The sequence below is a fragment of the Triplophysa dalaica genome, chromosome 24, assembly GCF_015846415.1.
Source record: "Triplophysa dalaica isolate WHDGS20190420 chromosome 24, ASM1584641v1, whole genome shotgun sequence".
Lineage (NCBI taxonomy): Eukaryota > Metazoa > Chordata > Actinopteri > Cypriniformes > Nemacheilidae > Triplophysa > Triplophysa dalaica.
Window position 1 is genome coordinate 11567081 of NC_079565.1, and position 12176 is coordinate 11579256.

A 12176-nucleotide genomic window follows, 5' to 3' on the forward strand; every position below is an offset into this window, starting at 1 on the left:
AGTTACAGTGCAGTAGATGAGTTAATGCAGTTATGAGAGTAGTCCATTAGTGCAAATGAGCATTCAGTGTAATGTTCCTGGTGTGCAAGTGAGCAGTATAGAGTGCAAATGATGCGTGTAAACAGTCCGGTAGAGCAGATACATGAAGTACTGGTGTGTACAGTTCCGTCATGCATGGCAGCCCTGTAGTGCAATGTAAACATTATAATAGCAGCATTAAGTTAAAGTTATGAGAGGTAGTGAAATCAGTGGGGAGCAGAGTTCAATAATGAAACAGCTCTGGGAAAAAAGCTGTTTCCTAGTCTGCTGGTTCTTGCCCGGAGGCACCTGAAGCGCCTACCGGAAGGCAGGAGAGTAAACAGTCTATGAGCGGGGTGAGAGGAGTCCTTGAGAATGCTGCGAGCTCGACGCAGACAGCGTTTATTCTGGATGTCCTCAATGGAAGGGAGTGTAGTTCCTGTGATGCGCTGGGCTGTTTTCACCACCCGCTGCAGTGCCTTGCGCTCAGCAACAGAACAGTTCCCGTACCAGACTGTGACACAGTTGGTCAGGATGCTCTCTATCGTGCAGCGATAGAAGTTCACCAGGATAGTTGAAGACAGTTGGTTCTTCTTCAGTGTCCTCAGAAAGAAATCTATGAAATCTAGATGATCTATGGTCATCTCAACATTCCTTTGTTTTTAGACTGCAATCCTGATATACAGCGTGAATTAGAAACGCAGCAGAGTAATATCTATTTGTTACGTTAGCTCATATTTTTACATGCAAAAACGTCTTTAAGCAGAAAGGAACACTTTAAAAATCAAGCACCATCACATTGAAGTCACCATTTGACGTTATGAACATCAGAAAGCATGTCTAATAACCACATGACCAACTTCATAAAGAAACCCAAACCGCAGGTTAACTTGAATAGACATGCAACTGCCTCCTTGTCTATGTATCCATGTAATGATGAATGTCATTGTCAAACAAAATCTGTTGTATGAGCTGTGGTCACATGATCATCACACATAAAAGAAAGGCAACCCAGCTGTAAACTTGTTTCTAAATAAGATGCGATTCAACAAGAGATTTCATCATCCAGTAGATGCTTTATTAATTAAAATGTGACCTATATTATAAAAACTGTTGAATAAGGAACTAAACGCTGTGGAACTAAACAAAATGACCTTTAAAAGCATTGAAGGCAGAAAATCTTGTAATTCAATTTTAACATGCAATGTCTCTACAATAAAGCCATAAATGTTAGCTGCCAGCTCTCTGCAGCCAACATAGGTGGCATATACAACCTCAAAAGTGACAAAGTCCTCCATGTGAGGCTCCACGTGTCCACTTAAATAGCACAAATAGCATAACCGTTGAAATACTAGATCCATGATTCTTCTGACAGACTTTGCATGTTATCAGGTGGCTAAGCTGACAATGGAATACTCTATAAGCATAAAAACTATTCCCAGATGGCGCAGATATGACTGCAAGACGTCTGCTAAAGGTCACATTCTTAAATCATAAACATCTTACAGACATCTTCTAGATGTCTAAATTTGACATATGACAGGAGGCGTCTCAGAGACGTTTTGCAGACGTGCAAACAATAAAAAATACATCTTGCAAATAACGGCAGACATCAAACAGAAGTCTCCCAGATGTATGTTTGCTATCAGAGTTTTGGCTTGGGGCAGTGTATTCTGGGATTGCATTTATTGTGAAGGATACATTGGATCTAATACTTATAATAACTGTTGTTTTGATCAAATTCTAGGGCAGCACTAAATGTAATCTTAACGTCTTAAACAAGACTTTTGTATCTTTTACGGAGAAAACAATCCCATGATTCGTTGCAGCAATAACAGGGAAAAAATGTGGAACAGGATGGAAGGAAAGTTTACTAAAATTATACTAAAATATTTTGAAACAAACGTACACATTTTTCAACATTTTTGTGTGCTATTTAGACCATTGTTGCATTAGCATAGCAACATGCTAACATCAGACTCTATCCCTGATAGCACATATACATCTGGGAGACGTCTATTTAGTGTCTGCATTTACATCCTAAAGACGTATTTTTGGATTATTTGCTCATCTGCAATACATCTCTGAAACATATCCTGTCAAATGCCATAAGACATCTTGTTTATGATTTAGAATGCATGTAAAACTGCCTTTTCTAAGACATTTATCAGATGTTTTTAAACAGGTTTAGGAACAGAGTAATATACTCAGACTCTGAAACTTTTAACACACACACAGAATTTAAATTGGTTCAATATCAAGTGTTGCCACATCTTCCCGGATGAAGTGAAAGCAGAATAAAGCAAGGTAGTAATGCTTGAATGTTGTTATGAGGCGCTGTGGTTAAATATAGCTCTACTCTGTCATTACGGCCACCACATGATAACAGAGCTCTTTGTCGTTCACTGGATTTGTGTGTCGTCCAAGTTATACTTCTCATTTTTCAGTTAAACTCTCATTACTCAGTGAAGCACAACCTTGAATCTCATGTCAACAATGAAAGAGTTCTCCTTCCTCCTAAAGGCAGAAGACAAAGTGGCTTGAGTTTCAGGCACGACAATGTATCCATTCTATTTATAAGCACACCCTGTCGCAGAAAATAATAAAAATAGAAGAGTTTAAAAGAATGTTGAGGTTTTGTTTTCTGACAGAAAGAATTTAACAAGAGCTTAAGAGTTTATTTCCCCATAGACTTCTGTTGTGCATGACTGTAAACGTACTTTTTGCGTGTTTTGGGGCTTGAAGAAATTGAGTAAGCTTTGCCCATGGATAGCTTATTGTTTAGAGATATGTGTAGGAATGTTTAGAAACAAACAAGCACTAATCTTTCAGGTTGTACCATCAGGTCAGAAAGAAAGTATCGGACACAAACAGACGACTCAGAGGAAAAACACTGCCAAAGATCTCAAAGCAGAAACAAACAAAAACCCACACAAACACAACCAGCAGCTGAAAAAAAGCTGAGTTACACATAATCACTCCAAACATCCATCAGTTCCCAAACAGAATGACTCAATGTGTATTCATTCTGAACGGATGAGAATTCTTACACTTTCTTACCATGAATCAGACACAGTTAGTATGAGAGAGTCATGAACTATGAATAAAGAGTAGTCATAGCTTTGCTATTTTTGTCTGAATAAAGACCCAATCATAAGAAATGCTTTTCTTTCTATTGTTAAAACATCACACAGTCTGAACTTTTTAAATTTGAAAAGTTGTAAAGCTTAGGTTGTAAAGTTCCAGAAGAAAGCATTGAGTTTATAGCAGGTTGCTATAAACTACTTTTTGGAGAACATAAACAATGGGTATTTAGTATTTTTAGTTTTTAACACTACGTTTAAAAAATGTTTTAACAAAATACATTCAAAAGAAGATTTATAACAAAATGTTACATAAAATAAATCTTAAAATTGCATTTACATGTTTAATTTCAAAGATAAAACATCTTGCAAAATGGTCTATACTATGATTTTTTTTCAATCTTAAAAAAAGAATGAAAAATAGTGTTTTTGTAAAAAAAAATTATGTGACAAATAAGTAGACTTCAAGTTAATTTTATAGTGTATGCTTATGTACAGTTCAAGTATATTTAAACAATACTATATGTATTATGTCTCCCAATATCAGAATAATACTGTCATGTACTATGTGTACTAAAGTGTACTATTTTCAATACTACTTGGGACTAAATTGGCCACCTTTTTTAACCAACTTTAAGTAAACTTAACAGGTAACAGTAGTAAACTTTGAGTGCACAACTTATGTATCTTAGTTTACAACTGATGTATGTTATTTTACAACTACGTTCTTCGTATGTACTGCAACAATAAGTGAACTTGTAGGTAAACTAGTTAACTAGTTCAATAATTTGCACACTTTCACTAGAAACCTTGAAGTATACACTTGGTAAAACTACTAGTTTAGTAATTTTTATACTGCAGGAATAGTTTTGAGGGTTTTTTGTAAAAAAAAAACGTCACATATTTAAGGCCAAATTTACTAAACAGGGCAACATACAGTAGAGATAGAGCACAATTAAAAAAAGCGCAGATGGGAGTGGAAATTTCAGCTGGTGATTCACTAACAATGCTAATATCTCATTTCCATAATGACCAACTAGGGCTGGCCGGTATGATGGAATATGCCGTTACTGTGGAATAAAATGTCAACCGTAAGAGATTTTACTATTCTGTGTATTCCGCGGAATGTAAATAAGTAGGCGTGGTTAACTTGGTGATCTGCAAGTTGGGCCTTATGATGAAAAAACGTGTGAATTAATCCATCCGTAACAAATTAACAAATCAAATATTCTTTTGACCTTCTTTCAGTTTCGCGATACGCTCCAGTCATACACTTTCTCTCTCACCCGCAGTGCTTGATGTGCAGGGATCTGCGCGTGCATATTTACATTTAGTCATTTGGCAGACGCTTTTATCCAAAGCGACTTACAGTGCACTTATTACAGGGACAATCCCCCTGGAGCAACATGGAGTAAAGTGTCTTGCTCAAGGACACACTGGTGGTGGCTGCTGGGATCGAACCAGCAACCTTTGATTTACCAGTTCAGTGGTTTAACCCACTAGACCTCTGTTCCAGGTGTACGTGTGTTCACCACTTGCTGTGCGTGTTTACTCTCTGGAAGGGTTAAAAGCAGAGGTCACATTTCGGGTATGGGTCACCATATCTGACTAATATGTCACTTTCACTTATTAGTTTTAATAAAGTTTAACTTTAGGCAAGCCGGGTGTGAAACTTGCATCGAAACAAGCGATGATGTGCTCCGCGTGAGTGCTTTGACGTGAGTCACCTGGCGCACCTCTAACCCTTGTTTTGGGAGACGTGTGTGGAGTCACCAAAGACTAGCAGTGCAAAGACAAGCACGAGAATAAACAAACCTAAAGAAAGAGTCGCAACACACCAAAAGTGCATATCTAATAGAGAGTAAAGAGCTATAAAGACCAAGAGTACAGACCATATTTTATTGTTATACATGTTGTCTATCTTCCTACTGTATACATATATGATATAGCCAGAAGATAAATATAAATAAAAAAATCTGATTATCATAGCTTAATTTGATATCTTTAGTGCATTTTCGTAACTTGTCTACATTTTAACTGTGGTGAACATTTAAATGAACTGTTATAAATTAATAAATGAAATCAATCTTAGGAAAATAAGGGTATTTGAGATTTAAAATTATATTGGGAGAGTTTTACCGTGAAATATACTGTTACAGTGATATAAAATAACTCATTCCGTGAAATAGAATTGTTGACATTCTGCCCACTGTTTTGACCAACGCAATCTACCAACTGGAGCACAAATTTGCGCAATGTTTAAGACATGCATTTTTGGGGGTTAAATAATGCCACAAATACCAGTGCAATGATGAGCATACACCTTAGTAAATCACTTTGCGTGATTCGTTTAAATACTCTCCTTCCATAAAGTTTGCGTCTGAAGAGGAAACTCCTACAAATGCATATCAATAAGGTCCATCGCAAAAACATATGTGACCACGACCTTTTCAGTGCCAATTTTCACTACATGTCTACGCTTAATACCGACAGTAGTTTTTTACGCCAAAAGAGGCATTTGCGCTGCCGCAAGCTATTAGTAAATCCGGCCCTTAGTTTATACACTTAATGTATAGTACTATGTACTATTAAGGTTTTATTTTAATTAAGTGTAAATTTGATGTATGATCCCTATGTAGAAAGAAGATCAGATTCAGTTATACACATTTGATTTACTTTAAGCTCTGAGTACATTTTTATACAAGTTTATAAGAAAAATAAAAATATGTAAAAAAGTATTTAATCAAAAAGATTACATTTACATGTTCACCATTTAAATGTTTAAAAACAGGTTTGTTTGCATGACTATCTGTGGGGATGATAAAGTCTAACAGCGAAATGAGAACTTTAAGGTCACAACTACAGCTGGATGTAAAACAACTTCACAGGGGCTTTTTGGGCGGGTCGATTGTCAGTCTTTCTGACAAAAGCCATTCTGAAGGCACAGGAAGTGAAGTATGAAAAAAATCACCTGTCATGTGCCTGGGGGTCATCGGTCATGGGAAACAAAGAGCCTGTGAACTCATCTTTCAAAGGCTGAATCCCTCCTCCCCGCCCTTCCGAGCTCTCTCGTCCAACAGATATCCAAACACGAGGAACAAAGATGCTTTCAAAACCTTCACTTTCATCATTCTACCCCGTCAAAGAGCTTCAGACGACAGTGCAAATACTGAATGACATTCTTGTTTCATTTCAAATTTATCAGAAAAACAGAAAGTGGTCTTGATCCAAAAACACTTATAGATCCTAAAACCCAAAAAGTTTCAAACCGTATCCAACAGATGTTTTTGAAATGTAGCCAGCACATCTTCTCTATGAATAAAGGACTAGTGTTTTGGACAGGTGTAGGTTTTAGTCAGATAATTATGAACCGGTTTGTGTGAATGAAAATCTTGGATGGATTCCAGACAGGGAATCATTGCCCATAGGTATTGGATAAACTGGAATAACAAGATTCTTTAAACAACTACTAATAACATTATACTAAATAAATAAATTCACCAATTCAAGGGTACTGAACCATTTAAATACAGTACATATTTACGGCATAAAAAAACTCCTGTTTCTACACAGAGAAAATCATAAACAAGTACCGTCAAATTTAAAAATAAATGTTTATGCTTATATATGTGTTTGTGATGTGTATATTTACTGCACATGTATAAAAATATACAAAAAAAACATACATATATTGGGCACTATGATTTCTGCTATGCGGAAAACATGGACAGAATCGTGGAATCCGGGCATAAAAGCATAATTTGATGAACACTGAACGGCACGAATCCTGAAAATGTATTACTTCTTAAACAGGAAGTAGCGCTGAAAAGCTAACAAAATGCAAATTGTGCTATGACTAGCGTAAGAATTATTAAGATTATTTAGGTTTAAATAATCTGGGGAGACCCGTCAAAATTAAAGTCCGGTCAACTTGAATAAATTTATAACACACACATTTTTCTACACCACCACCCTTAATTATTTTATAATTAGACCACTTGTTATATTATTTACTTTAGTAAATGGAATATAATTTTCCCCTGTATGGTTCAAAGTATCCACTGTAGGTTTTTTAATATAGTTTATAAGTGAATAGCATAGATTACTGAAGTATTTTTTCGGTAACACTTCAGTACAGGGACCAATTCTCACTATGAACTAGTTGCTTATTAGATTCCTAGAATTAGATTTATCATATTGGCTGTTTATTAGTACTTATACATCCTACCTAATACCTAAACCTAACAACTACTTTACTAATTATTAAAATTCAACAAATTAGTAATTTAATCAAACAAAAGTCATAGTTTATGGTTTATTAATACCGAGAATTGGACCTTAAAGTGGCCGAGCAACGGAGTTTCATGCATACTGACTTCTTTACAATGCTAAACGTGCGGTCTACTCATGCTTTACACGGTCAACTTGTCAAAAAACGAGTTGGGTTTATTAAGTAGTATTTCTGTGCTCGATACACTCCCCCAGCGATTGTACAGGTTTCGAGAAAGTTTTTTTCGAACATATAAAACTATTCTGTAACAACTTTTCGTACCTTATTGGACAATTCACTCGGACAAGCATGCGGCACGGCCACATGGCAGCATGGGGAGCAGGAGAAGGAGCATGCGCAAACGTCACTTTCACTTGTAAGCAGAAGAGAGAGCATACGTTCGCGACGTTCAGGTGTTTGTTTGTTCACTGCATTTGGGTGATGAATGTTATATAAACGGTGGATATAACGCTGTATTTGGAGATAGTTTGAAACCAATATATGGAGCCGTTCCAGCACTAAAAGATGCCATACATGCTTTGGTTGAGCCTACCCCTCCCCCCGCACTCGCCGTATGTTTTTCGGAAACAATCGAACAGCTGTATCTATCTTTTATAAATGTGATCAAACTAAATACTCTTTGAAGATATGAAGTATGCACTATGACTCTATAGGTACTCAAGAATAATGTGAGTATGTCAGAAACCCCACTTTAAAATAAAGTGTGACCATTTTTCATGTGGGCAAATGTATAACTTACTATTAAACACGGAATCCAGAAAAATAAAAACATATATAAATATATATATATTTATGTATAAGGGCTGTATATAAACATGCGCTTACTTTTTTCAGATTGACGCAATTAACGCAGCATCCGTTTATTTTTTCATTCTTTGTCTAGCTTATTCATGTAAAGGCCTTTAAATCATACAAGCGCGATTTTAAACAGTTACTTTGACTCTGGGACTAAAGAGTAGCGCTGTTCAGCTAACAAAATACAAATTGGGCTTTGAATAAACCGCACAACGCAAGGCAACAGCGGTCCTGTATAAACTGTATTAATCACTTGACATTTTTCTATCCCATTACATCTTTGCACTGGAAAAGTTTCAAATACATCAGATTTGGAAAGTTAAAGAACAGAAACCACCAGAGGAATCTAAGATGGGGAGTTCTTGTCTAGTGCTTCACAAACTAAGAAAGTTGTTCCTTGTTGTTTAACTGTAGCCTACTTGTTTAACAACACCCGTGTAAAATATTGTCAGGGTTGTTGTTAGTATAACACAGGTCAACAAACATATGGGTCAAAGGACAATGTTACCAGGAAGGATGTGCGTCTGAGATTATTTATATTACACACCTTGCTTTTTCAAATATACCTCTTAAACACTTTCTGTTACTTTCATGTCATTATCTAACGCTCTGATTCATATATTTACAGTATTATTTATAGATATATAGTTACTTTGGATAAAAGCATATGTCAAATGTATAAAATGTAAATATCCTTTGTTTGATCTTTTGAAACCAAACAAACTTTTATTAAAAAAGGATACAAATACAAGATCCCTAAGAGAAGTTGTTTTCTTACTCAAGTGTGTTCTGAGCATCTGTTGAATTCACCTGTTCCTCCTAAAGAATATTTACAACTCATGTTACCATGGTAGCACAAAAATGTGTTCCCTATTGTCATGACCAAGCACCCTTAAGCGGTGGATAATTAGAAAAGCCTTTAAATGATGAAATACATCCTCGAAGAATGGGTAGAAATGGGTCTAAACATAGTAAGATACACAAAAAAACGGAATTTATAAAATTCTGTTTATTTTTACTAATTTTCCAAGTAAACTGAATTTTACCGTTTTTTTTTACACATTTTCTTTATGCATTTTTGGTCAAAAACATTGGTCCAAAAATTAACAATTGCAGTAAAGACAGCAAATTTACAAAAAAGGCGAAAACAATTTATTATATCCATATATACTGTAATTTTAGAGTATAACAATGTTATTTTACAGTATATATCTGTAAATCCAGCTGTTTCACACCAGATTTTTTTACAGTGTACGTTCTTCAAATTGTACTTTCACCATCTTTTTACACATCAACTATCCTTGGACCATCTTACCAGAAAAAAAATTATGCTAAAAACAAGCCATAACAAACCAGTTTACTCACCTACAAAGCGCAGGACTCGCAAGGTTGAGAGCAAGAAGCAGTTGAGGTTTCTGGATGGCACCTGATTTAATATGTGAGAGAGTGCGTGTGAGACATCAGTAGGGGCCGGGCAGACTATCTGAAGTGGTGCCGCCATTCCGTTGCCCGGGAGACCGATGCGCTTTCAAAGAAACTGACCAATGGCAGAACAGTGCAATTGTTCTGGGACAGGAGTCACATGACCAGTGTTTGAGCAATACAAGAAATGATGAGTGGGCTTGGGGTGGGTAAGAGTTGCTGGGCGTTTGGGGGTGGAATGGGGGCTCTTCAGACTGTCACAAAAGAATCAGGCTGTGAACTGTCTCACCGTGGTGAGGCACCAACTTTTTCTTGAGACAAAGTCCAACGCTCTTTAGAAGCTACAACGATTTTGTTTTTTGAAATTTATAATAAAAAAGCAATTAAAATGTAATAAAAAACATCATTCTGATTGTATTCTATTGTTTACAAGGGTTGTGATTTAAAGGGTCAACGATAATTTTTTCTTTGATTGATCTGTCTGTGACAAGAATGCTGATAAGCCAGAAACAAAACGTGCAACCTTGAAGATTTCCAGCAGGGCGGGTTGATTCAGGCAGATAATATTGATTTATACCAAACAGATCTGCATAAAGAGAACACAGCAACTGTTTAAAGCAAAAGATCGCTCGAAAATGAAATCTGTCACTGTTTGCTCACCTCCGTGTCTTTTCAAAGTTGTGTAATTAAATTTTCATTAAACATGAAAGAAGATATTTTTAAGCCGTCACTTGTCAGTTGGACCTTTTTATACTATATAGCCTACTTGCATTGCTTTTTGTCCTTTTTTAATCCCCAGTCCCTATCCACCCTCATTTAATGAGCAAGATTTGTTTGGGTTTACAGGGCTCTACACTGTGACTATTTCAGTTGCATGTGCGACAGGAAATTAGTCCGCGAGACCGAAAAATATTAAGGCGTGACTGACCCGATCTAAACTCTTGAGTCATAACCCATTTAAATACAATCAAATAAAAAACTATGATTCCCAAATGTGCCTCTGTCATCATTTACTCATTCTCAGGTTGTTCCAAATCTGTATACATTTCTTTGTTCTGATGAACACAGAGAAAGATATTTGAAAGAATGTCAGCAACCGAACGGATTTTATCCCCCATTGACTGCCATAGTTATAAATATTATGGGAGTCAATGGGAGATGAGATCTGTTAAGTTACTAACATTTCTCAAAATATCTAGCTTTGTGTTTGGCACAACAAATACATTTATACAGGATTGAAACAAAGTGAGGATTAGAAAATGATGACAGAATTTTCCTTTTTTGGATGAACTATCCCTTTAACATCTAAAACTCATGGAAAATCTCCCATCTCCCGTTGCCAAAACTCGTAAGTTATATTTGCGGAAGACAGAGAGCCGCGACTTCAGAAACGCTGCCAGTATGAGATGCGTGCATCATCTACGCTCACGGCGTTTGCTTGTGCATCCAGTGTCCAAACACAAAAACGCGTGAACCAATGAACAAGTGACATTTTTTGTCATAGGCATAAACTGTATTAAGTGTAATGCACCAAAACAGCCAAGTGACCTTCCTCAAAAGACCATTTGGAAACCACATACTGTTAGAGCAAATATGGACCGACCGCCCACTATATATGATAAATGTTTCCAAAGAGTTATTACAGAAACAATTTATTAAAGTATTGTTTTTGTTGTCCTCCCCCTTTTAAAACAATGTTAAGCTACTGTTTGGTTGAGAATTGGCTGCCTCTGATCTTCCTCTTTTGTTGAGAGCTGGCTTTCACAAAGGCAAGACATAAAGTTCAGACGAGAGTAATGGGCAAATTGATTTCATCGTTTGTAAATCTCAAATCAAATGTTATATAGGCATATGTACAGTATATTTAATATGATTTAGTATATCAGTTTATTAGTATATTTTAATGATTCCTTTCATGTTTCTGTTTGTCTGTATTCTGTGGACAGAAAGCTACAGTAAAATAAGGTTATTCAGTTAAACTTGGTGCAGTGATATGAAACTGTTATGTTGTTGACAGATCTGGAACTACTTTATAGGTGTATGCTTCCTGAAAAAAAATCCACACCCTTAGACTGTTCACCAGCCAATCACAATGAAGCATTCAACAGCCCAACTGGTACAATCAATAATAAGCAATAAGCTAAGTTTATCACGCTTCCCCATACTTTGTGCATGTTATACGGTGCAAAATTAATGTTTATTTATTTTTAACTTCAATTGTCTGTGCTCCTTAATTTTGGCCGGTGCTCCTTAATTTTTATAAGTGCCCCTAAAAAAATAAGTGACTATAGAGTCCTGGTTCAATGACATGAGGTTGAATGGCAAAAATAATAACCGAATATTCATTTTTGGCTGACCAAAATGAGTCTTTTAACAGTAACTGATTTGTCCAAAGATATCTCCTGAAAATAGTAGGAATGATTTGATAAGGAAGTGATATCACTTTATTTTGGAATAGGACAGTCATTTATTTTCACTCGACAGACTGAACTGTAACTTCACCCAGTAATCCCAAAATCTAAAATGTGTGAAGGGCAATTCCCCACATTCCTCTCTCATGGGAACAT

General features: G+C 36.1%; 1 protein-coding gene across 3 annotated transcripts in view; it reads right to left on the reverse strand.

The window, feature by feature from the left end:
• The window catches only part of rassf7a (Ras association domain family member 7a), a 35025-nt gene that overhangs the window by 20419 nt on the left and 2430 nt on the right, over positions 1 to 12176 (reverse strand). Inside the window, exon 1 of one of the 3 annotated variants that reach the window (XM_056740654.1) lies at positions 9553 to 9623. The exons of the other annotated variants lie outside the window; for them this stretch is intronic. The gene's annotated coding sequence lies outside the window, so the exon portion shown is untranslated. Of the gene's footprint in view, positions 1 to 9552; positions 9624 to 12176 lie in introns of those variants that run through there. 3 annotated transcript variants of the gene reach the window in all.